General features: G+C 39.2%; 1 pseudogene across 1 annotated transcript; it reads right to left on the bottom strand.

Moving 5' to 3' along the window:
* Positions 1-1929: 1929 nt before the first annotated feature.
* On the bottom strand, positions 1930-3708 carry LOC105510963 (annotated as a pseudogene). Its single transcript, XR_001001643.1, has one exon. The product of XR_001001643.1 is annotated as a serine/threonine-protein phosphatase 2A catalytic subunit alpha isoform pseudogene (transcript).
* Positions 3709-9598: the final 5890 nt, after the last annotated feature.

The raw sequence follows: 9598 nt of genomic DNA on the forward strand, positions 1-9598 counted from the left end.
TATGCTTATATATGTATACACATAATACTGCAATATATACACATACATATACATGTATACACATAATACTGCAATATATACACATATATAACATGTGTATATATGCGGTACATATGCACATGTGTATATGTATCATATATACACACATAATACCGCAATATATACACACATACACACGTGTATAAATACACGTGTATATATGTTTGTATATACATACTGGATGCTTAGGTTGATTCTTAGCTATTGTGAATAATACCACAATGAACATGAGAGTGCAGCTATCTCTTTGACATACTGATTTCACATTCTTTGCATGTATACCTAGTAGTGGGATTGCTGAATCATGATATTCTTTTTTTAATTTTTGGAACAGCCTCCATATTGTTTTTCACAGTGGCTGTACTAGTTTCTGTTTCCACCAACAAAGTGCAAGGATTCCTTCTTTTCCACATTCTCTCCAATACTTGTCTTTTGCCTTTTTGATAATAGCTGCTGTAACAGGTATGTGGTGATATCTCATTGTGGTTTTATTTTGCATTTCTTTTTTTTTTTTTTTTTTTTTGAGACGGAGTCTCGCTCTGTCCCCCAGGCTGGAGTGCAGTGGCCGGATCTCAGCTCACTGCAAGCTCCGCCTCCCGGGTTCACGCCATTCTCCTGCCTCAGCCTCCCAAGTAGCTGGGACTACAGGCACCCGCTACCTCGCCCGGCTAGTTTTTGTATTTTTTAGTAGAAACGGGGTTTCACCGTGTTAGCCAGGATGGTCTCGATCTCCTGACCTCGTGATCCGCCCGTCTCGGCCTCCCAAAGTGCTGGGATTACAGGCTTGAGCCACCGCGCCCGGCTTATTTTGCATTTCTCTGATGATTAGTGATGCGGAGCATTTTTTAATATACCTCTTGGTCATTGCATGTTTTTTTTACAGAAATGTCTGTTCAGATCCTTGGCCCATTTTAAAATTAGATTATTTGTTTTCTTACTGTTGAGTTGTTTGAGTTTCTTATATATTTTGGATATTAACCCCTTATCAGATGCCTGGCTCTCTAATCTTTTGCATCCTTTTCATTTTGTTTTTTCTCCTTGTCTTTTGGTCATAGTAAATCATAGTATCTATAGGTATGAAAAGTTTGGCTTGTGCAATTTACGTGTGCTACTGGGGATGTGAAACAAAGCCGAACCATGGCACCCCAAACCTGCCCTTATTGGGGTTCAGTGTGACTTGATAAACTGCATTGATGTCAAACATCCAAAGTCTTCATCTATAATTGAGAAATAAAAATTCATCTTCTGTTAATAAGAGCATTTTAACTATGTGTGGCTCCTGAGAAAAATGTTAAAAGGTCTCCTTTCTCCCAAGATCTTTGCCTTGCACTCTAGGGAAATATCAGCGACACTTTTGTTGGTACTTGGCGTTGTAAAAACCACTTAGGATCTTGCTGCACCTGACTGCATCAACACCCCCAGCCCCCCCAAAAATATCGAGTCAGCCAAAGGAGAGAAATAATACTTCATTAAACAACTACTGTGAGGCAACTCCCAAATATATTTTACTTTATTTAATTGTTAGTAATTTCCACAATGTAGCTATTATTATTCCCATTTTACTGATGAGGAAATCAATCGAGTACCTTGTTCAAAGTCACAGGGCCATTTGCATGGTTGAACTGGAATTCAATCAGATATCCGTACAAGGCCGAAAAATGCACTTTCCCCTTCACTTTACTCACGTTTAAAGCCCCTTTCTCTATAGCCAAACATCAAAATTCCACAAGAACCTGACAGAAAAGGGGAATAGGCCAGGGTGAACTGCAAAGCTCATGTCTTGCTCAAAGAGGACAGTTACTAATCAGTTTCATTGCTCCTTCTGTTGCCATTCAGAAATGTAGGTCTGTTTCTTGACCTGACTTTTCTTTTCTTTTTTTTTTTTTTCTTAGTTCACAAGTTTATTATGAAAAACACTGCAGTGCTCTTGTGCAGTCACATCGTCTTACAGGAAGGGGGAAAAACAGTTCTGTTCAAAACAACTCACCAGGTTCTGACAATAACAAAGGACAACATGGGGCTGAGATTTGAGTAGGGAATAAACTGAGTGCAGACAAATCACATAATTAAATTAAACGATATCCCTGAAAATAAAAAGAACGATTTCAAAACTCACAAGTAGAAGGGAGGCCTTGGTACTTACTTTTAAAAATGTTCATTAAGCTCCAATGATTGTTTGCTGCTATCCTTATCTACAGTCATGCTGAGTAAAGCTATAGCTAAATGGAAGTTAAATTGTATTCACGAGGTGTTAATCTTATTATCTGCAGTCTCTCAGAGAAAGCAAAAGTAACTACAAATAGCGCTATGCCAGAAACTGGTTTCTTGACCAACAATGTCGCTTCAGCATGCAATGAACTGGTTCATTCTAAAGTGATCACAGCTGTTGATGACAAGAGGCTTTGTATTTTTATATGGCACATCTTTTGGTCCATGTGAAAACAAGTTTTTTGAATGTTAACTATTTTCTGACACGTTGGAGTTACTGTTGCTCTTCCCATTTCCATTAGGTCGATATATGGTTCATGGCAATACTGTACAAGTTTAAAATTTCATTACAGGAAGTAGTCTGGGGTGCGACGAGTAACATGAGGCTCGCCTCTACGAGGTGCTGGGTCAAACTGCAAGAAAGAGTATTTTAGAGTATCGTCAAGTTCCATGATTGCAGCTTGGTTACCACAACGATAACAATAGTTTGGAGCACTGAAAATCGTTGCTACATTCCGGTCATGGCACCAGTTATATCCCTCCATCACTAGCTGGTGAGCTCTTGACACCAACTTGAGGCCATTGGCATGATTAAATGTCTCTGAAATATCTTGCCCAAAGGTGTAACCAGCTCCTCGAGGAGATATTCCCCAACCACCACGGTCATCTGGATCTGACCACAGCAAGTCACACATTGGACCCTCATGGGGAACTTCCTGTAGGCGATCAAGTGCTCTGATATGATCCAGTATATCTATAGATGGCGAGAGACCACCATGTAGACAGAAGATCTGCCCATCCACCAAGGCAGTGAGAGGAAGATAGTCAAAAAGATCTGTAAAATATTTCCGTACATTTGCATTTCCATATTTTCTTAAACACTCATCATAGAAACCATAAACTTGTGTGATCTGTCTGCTCTCATGATTCCCTCGAAGAATGGTGATGTGTTCACGGTAACGAACCTTAAGAGCTACAAGCAGTGTAACTGTTTCAACTGAATACTCTGTCAACATAATCTCCCATAAACAAGTAATTTGTATCTGGTGATTTGCCACCAATTCTAAACAGTTCCATGAGATCATGAAATTGCCCATGCACGTCTCCACAGACAGTGACTGGACATCGAACCTCTTGCACGTTGGATTCTTTTGTCAGGATTTCTTTACCCTTCTCGCAGAGGCTCTTGACCTGGGACTCGGACAGCTGCTTGCACTCGTTCAGCTGCTCGATCCACTGGTCCAGCTCCTTGGTGAACACCTTCTCGTCCATGATGCCACCCGCCCCAACCGCCTGCCGCTCCGCGCTGCTCCCCCGCCGCCGCCCGCACACGGGCCACACGCACACCCCGCCGCCGGTTCCTCCTGTACTTCTGGCGGCTTTTGAGGCTGGCGCTGGCCCGCTGGCTCTCACCGCAGAACTCGGCCGTCGGCCGCTGCGCCTCCTCCTCCGCTCGCCTTGACCTGACTGAATTTTTAAAGGAAGGTGAGAGCCTGCATTTTGATGTGAAATCTGTCAATGTTTAAATGCTGCCAGTCAATTACAAATTGTTTTAATTGTGTGGGCCAAATAAAACGTATTTGTTGGTTGTATTTAATCCTTGCCTTATACTTCACTTTAACTACAGACTTTCAGATGCGACAGGGAATTAATTAGAACATTACTGTTCAATAGAAAGATAATGCCATCCATATATATAATTTAAAATTTTCTAGTAACCATATTAAAAAGTTTTTAAAAGGGTAAAATTAATTTTAACAATGTGTTGTATTTATCCCAATATGTCCAAAATATTATTTTAACATATGATAAATACAAAGATTATTAAAGAAATAGAACATCTCATCACTTATAGAACATCTCAATTTGTCCTAGCCATATTTCTAGTGCTCCATGGTCACTTTTGGCTAGTAGCTACCATACTGAGCAGCATAGGTTTGGAAGCTATAAATATCTCCCAGGTGGGACCTGTTTATTCAGAAGTTTCATCTTCACCAGGAAACCATGCCCTACTCTAGCTGGTCTTAGAATTTGTCAAAAGCCTCATTTTTATTTTGGTAAGTGAAAGGGAATTCCCCATTCTTTTAGCTATGACAGAATTCAATTTGTTAGGATAAATTGATGAGTAGATTTACTTTAGTATCTTAGAGACTTTGCATTGAATACTTCTTTAAACTTCTTTAACAAACATGAATTTGTTCGATAAATGTGAAGTACACAAAAGAGTAAAGAATGTCAGCTTTACAAAAATGATAATTAATGCTCTGAAGTGTAGTACCTAAGTGTTTGTAAATTCAACTCAATGAGTAGTTGATTAGAATTTCCTATCTGTTGTTGTGAGGCAGTAATTTCATGTAAGGAACAGCTGGATATAAAACTTACAGGGGTTTGGAATGAGGGGCAATGTGGAGATGAAAAATAATATTCTTAGAGAACTCTGAATATAGAGTTAAATATTTCTAATGTCTTAGCTTGGGCCACCATAACAAAACATCATAGATTGGGCAGCTTAAACAACAGGAATTTATTTTCTTACAGTTGTGGAGCCTGGGAAATCCAAGATCAAGGTACCAGCAGATTTGGTGTCTGGCTAGGGGCTCGTTTCCTGGCTTGCAGTTGGCCACCTCTTCATTGTGTCCTCGCATGGTGGAGGGAGTGTAACCTCTTTGGTCTCTCTCTCTCTCCCTTTTTTTTTTCTCAGAGATGGGGTCTTGCTTTGTCTCCAGGCTGGACTGAAGTGGCATGATCATAGGTCACTGCAGCCTTGAACTGCTGGGCGCAAGGGATCCTTCCTGCCTCATGCTCCTGAGTAGTTGAGGCTATAGGTGCTCGTGTCTCTTCTCCTTCTTCTTCTTTTTTTTTTTTTTTTAAAGAAAGCGTGTACACTGTACCCAGTGTGTACCTAACTGTGTACACTTTTCCCAATGTGTAGTCTTTCATCCCTCACCCCTCCCACCTTTTCCCCCAAGTCCCTGAAGTCCATTGTATCATTCTTATGCCTTTGCATCCTCATAGCTTAGCTCCCACTTATGTATAAGAGCATACGATGTTTGGTTTTCTATTCCTGAGTCACTTCACTTAGAATGATAGTCTCCAATTCCATCCATGTTGCTGCAAATGCCATTATTTTGTTTCTTTTTATGACTAATAGTCCATGATGTGTGTGTGCGTGTGTTTGTGTGTGTGTGTGTATGTGTGTGTGTGTGTGTATATATATATATATATATATATATAATTTTCTTTATCCACTTGTTGATTAATGGGCATTTAGGCTGGATCCATATTTTTGCAACTGTGAGTCACTAATTTTATTGGATCAGAGACATATCCTTATGACCTAATTTAACTATAATAATTTCCATAAGAGCCCTATTTCCCAATATAGCCACATTGGAGGTTGGGGCTTCAACATATGGATATTGAGGAGACAAAATTCAGTCCATAGAAACAGGTTTCAGGGACAGAATAAGAGTTTTATTTTCTTTTCTCATGTTTATTTTGGACCTTTTCAAATCACATCAGAATCAAGCAGTGTGAAAGACAAAAGGGACAATAGTGGGGATCTAAAATCCACAGGTCCTCAATTATTTAATTAGTGGTTGAGGTAAGTCAAGTAGCTAGGACTCTTGAATTCCTTTGCAGTGTTCTTTCTATTATGTTGTTCATTCATTCATTGACTTACTCTATAAAAATTGAGCACCTCCCATATACTGTATTCTCAGGGAAGGAAAGACTCAGACCTAGCTTTTGAGCAAAGTATCCCAAGTCTCTTTTATCCCGGCACTAGTCTCATTAGAAAATATGTTAGGCCATATCTAGTATATATATTTTGTTTGTTTGTTTGCTTTTTTGTTTTGTTTTTTTGAGACGGAGTTTTGCTTTTGTTGCCCAGGCTGGAGTACAATGGCGTGATCTTGGCTCACCGCAACCTCTGCCTCCCAGGTTCAAGAGATTCTCCTGCCTCAGCCTCCAGAGTAGCTGGGATTACAAGCATGTGCCACCATGCCTGGCTAATTTTGTATTTTTAGTAGAGACGGGGTTTCTCCATGTTGGTGAGGCAGGTCTTGAACCCCGACCTCAGGTGATCCGCCTGCCTCGGCCTCCCAAAGCACTGGGATTACAAGCGTGAGCCCATCACGCCCTGCCCTAGTATTAATATTAATAGTAACAGTGATTAGTCTTTAAGCCCCCAAAATAAACCGAGCTGTGCCAAGCATTCTATGTACATTATCAGTTTTGATCCTTACAACAAGTTTGTGAATATTAATTATATACTTGTTTTATAGATGAGGAAAAATATCTTAATGAAGATCATATCTTAGAAAGTAGCTGTGCTGACTAATTCACACCTGACTGCAATGCCCAGGTATTTCCAGGTGTAATAGAAATCTTTCTTTCTTTCTCTCCCTCTTTCTTTCTTTCTTTCTTTCTTTCTTTCTTTCTTTCTTTCTTTCTTTCTTTCTTTCTTTCTTTCTTTCTTTCTTTTTAGTGGCAGTCTCGCTATGTCATTCAGGCTGTTTTGAACTCCTGATCTCAAATGATCCTCTCACCTTGGCCTCCTAAAGTGCTGGGATTATAGGCATGAGCCACTGCACCTTGCCAAAACATTTTCTTTGGGATTTACAAACATATTTTATGAATATTGTAAGCTTTTTGAGACTATATGTTATATAGGACACAGAGTCAATGTTTTTAAGTTCAAGTTAAATTAGTCTGGCTTTAGAGATGGGAGAAAGGGGCCTGTGTGCATAGTAACCCAGAGAAGAAAGATTGCCTGAGTAGTGGAGAAAAGATTTATTTCCTCCCCCATTGCTAGGTTCATAGTTGAGACCCCTACAGCAAAAGACAGATTAACAAGAAAAAGGCAAACATACAGACTTCTTTAATACAGGCATACTTTATTATATTGTACTTCACAGATATTGCATTTTTAAAAAGTTGGTTTGTGGCAACCCTATTTTTTTTTTCTCCAATAACATGTGTTCATTTCATGTCTCTATATCACATTTTGGTAATTCTCACAGTATTTCAAACATTTTCATCATGGTTATATCTATTATGGTGATCTGTGATCAGTAGTCTTTGATGTTACTATCGTAATTATTTTGGTCTCCATGAACACACCCATGTAAGATAGTGAAGTTATTCAAGAAATATTGTGTGTTCTGATTGCTCCACTAACCAGCTATTCTCCTATCTCTCTGTCTCCTTGGGTCTCCCTATTCCCTGAGACACAACAATATTGAAATTAGGCCAATTAATAACCCTACAATGGCCTGTAAGCATTCAAGATAAGTCAAGTTAAGTCAAAAGTTAGAAATGATTAAGCTTAGTGAGGAAGGCATGTTGAAAGCCAAGGCAGGCCAAAAACTAGGTCTCTTGAGCCAAACAGTTAGCCAAGTGGTGAATTTAAAGGAAAAGTTCTTTAAGGAAATTAAAAGTGCTATTCCAGTGAACACAAGAATGATAAGAAAGCAGACTTATTGTTGATATGCAGAAATATTGAGTGGTTTGGATAGAAGATCAAACCAGCTACAACCTTCCCTTGAGCCAAAGCCTCCTCCAAAGCAAAGCCCTAACTCTTTTCCATTCTATGAAGGCTAAGAGAGGTGAAGAAGCTATAGAAGAAAAGTTGGAAGTTAGCAGAGGTTGGTTAATGAGGCTTAAGGAAAGAAGCCATATCCATAATATAAAAATGCAAGATGAAGCAGCAAATGATGATGTAGAAGCTGCAGCAGGCTATCCAGAAGATCTAGCTAAGATAATTGATGAAGGTGGCTACACTAAACAATAGATTTTCAACGGAGATGAAACAGCCTTCTATTAGAAGATGTAATCTAGGACTTTCATAGAGAAAAATCAATACCTGGCTTTAGAGTTTCAAAGGACAGGCTGACTCTCTTGTTAGGGGCTAATGTAGCTGGTGACCTTAAGTTGAAGCCAATGCTCATTTACCATTCCAAAGATCCTAGGGCCCTTAAGAATTATGCTAAATCTACTCTGCCTGTGCTCTTAGAAATGGAACAATAAAACCTGGATAACAGCACATCAGTTTATGGCATGGTTTACTGAATATTTTAAGCCACCTGTTAAGACCTACTGCTCAGAAACAAAGATTCCTTTCAAAAGATTATTGCTCATTGACAATGCACCTGGTCACTGAAGAGATCTGATGGAGATGTACCAGGAGATAAATGTGTTCATGCCTGCTAACACAACATCCATTCTGCAGCCTATGAATCGTGTAGTGATTTCCAACCTTCAAGTCTTATGATTTCAGAAACACATTTAGTAAGATTATAGTGACCATGGATAGTGAATCATGTGATGGATCTGGGCAAAGTAAACTGAAAACCTTCAGGAAAGAATTCACCATTCTAGATGCCATGAGAACATCTGTGATTCATGAAAGGAGGTCAAAATATCAACATTAAAACTAGCTTGGAAGAAGTTGATTCTAACCTTCATGGATGACTTAGAGGGGTTCAAGACTTCTGTGGAGGAAGGAACTGAAGATGTGGTAGAAATAGCAAGAGAAGTAGAATTAGAAGTGGAGCCTGAAGGTGTGACTGAATTGCTGCAATCTCATGACAAAACTTGAGAGAACTAGGAGTTGCTTCTTATGGATGAGTAAAGAAAGTGATTTCTGAGATGGAACGGAGTCTATTTCTTGTGAAGACGCTGTGAAAATTGTTGAAAGGGCAACAAAGGATTTAGAATATTCCATAAACTTAGTTGATAGAGCAGCAACAGGTCTTGAGAGGATTAACTCCAATTTTAAAAGAAGTTCTACTGCAGGTAAAATGCTGTCAACAGTATCACATGCTACAGAGAAATCTTTCATGAAAAGAATTAAATGATGAGGCAAACTTCATTGCTGTCTTATTTTAAGAAATTGCCACAACCACCTCAGCCTTCAGCAACCACTACCCTGATCAGTCAGCAGCCATCAATATCAAGAGAAGACCCTCCACAGCAGAAAGATGATGACTTGCTGAAGGCTCATGTGATCATTAGCCTTTTTTTAGCAATAACGTGTTTTCAAATGAAGGTATGTTGTACATTTTTTAAGACATAATGTTATAGCATACTTAATAGATTACAGTATAGTATAAACATAACTTTTATATGCACCGGGAAACCAAAAAATTCTTGTGACTCTCTTTATTGTGACACTTGCTTTGTTGCAGGGATCTGGAACCAAACCCACACTATTTCCAAGGCATGCCTATATAAGTTTTATGTGACATGGCTGCCTTCAGAAATGAAGACCAAAAGAAACTGGGAGAACTGTAATTTTATGGACAGCCACGCAGTATGATTGGAGGACAAAGACTATGATATAATTGTA

Source organism: Colobus angolensis, unplaced genomic scaffold (assembly GCF_000951035.1).
Source record: "Colobus angolensis palliatus isolate OR3802 unplaced genomic scaffold, Cang.pa_1.0 Scaffold102, whole genome shotgun sequence".
Lineage (NCBI taxonomy): Eukaryota > Metazoa > Chordata > Mammalia > Primates > Cercopithecidae > Colobus > Colobus angolensis.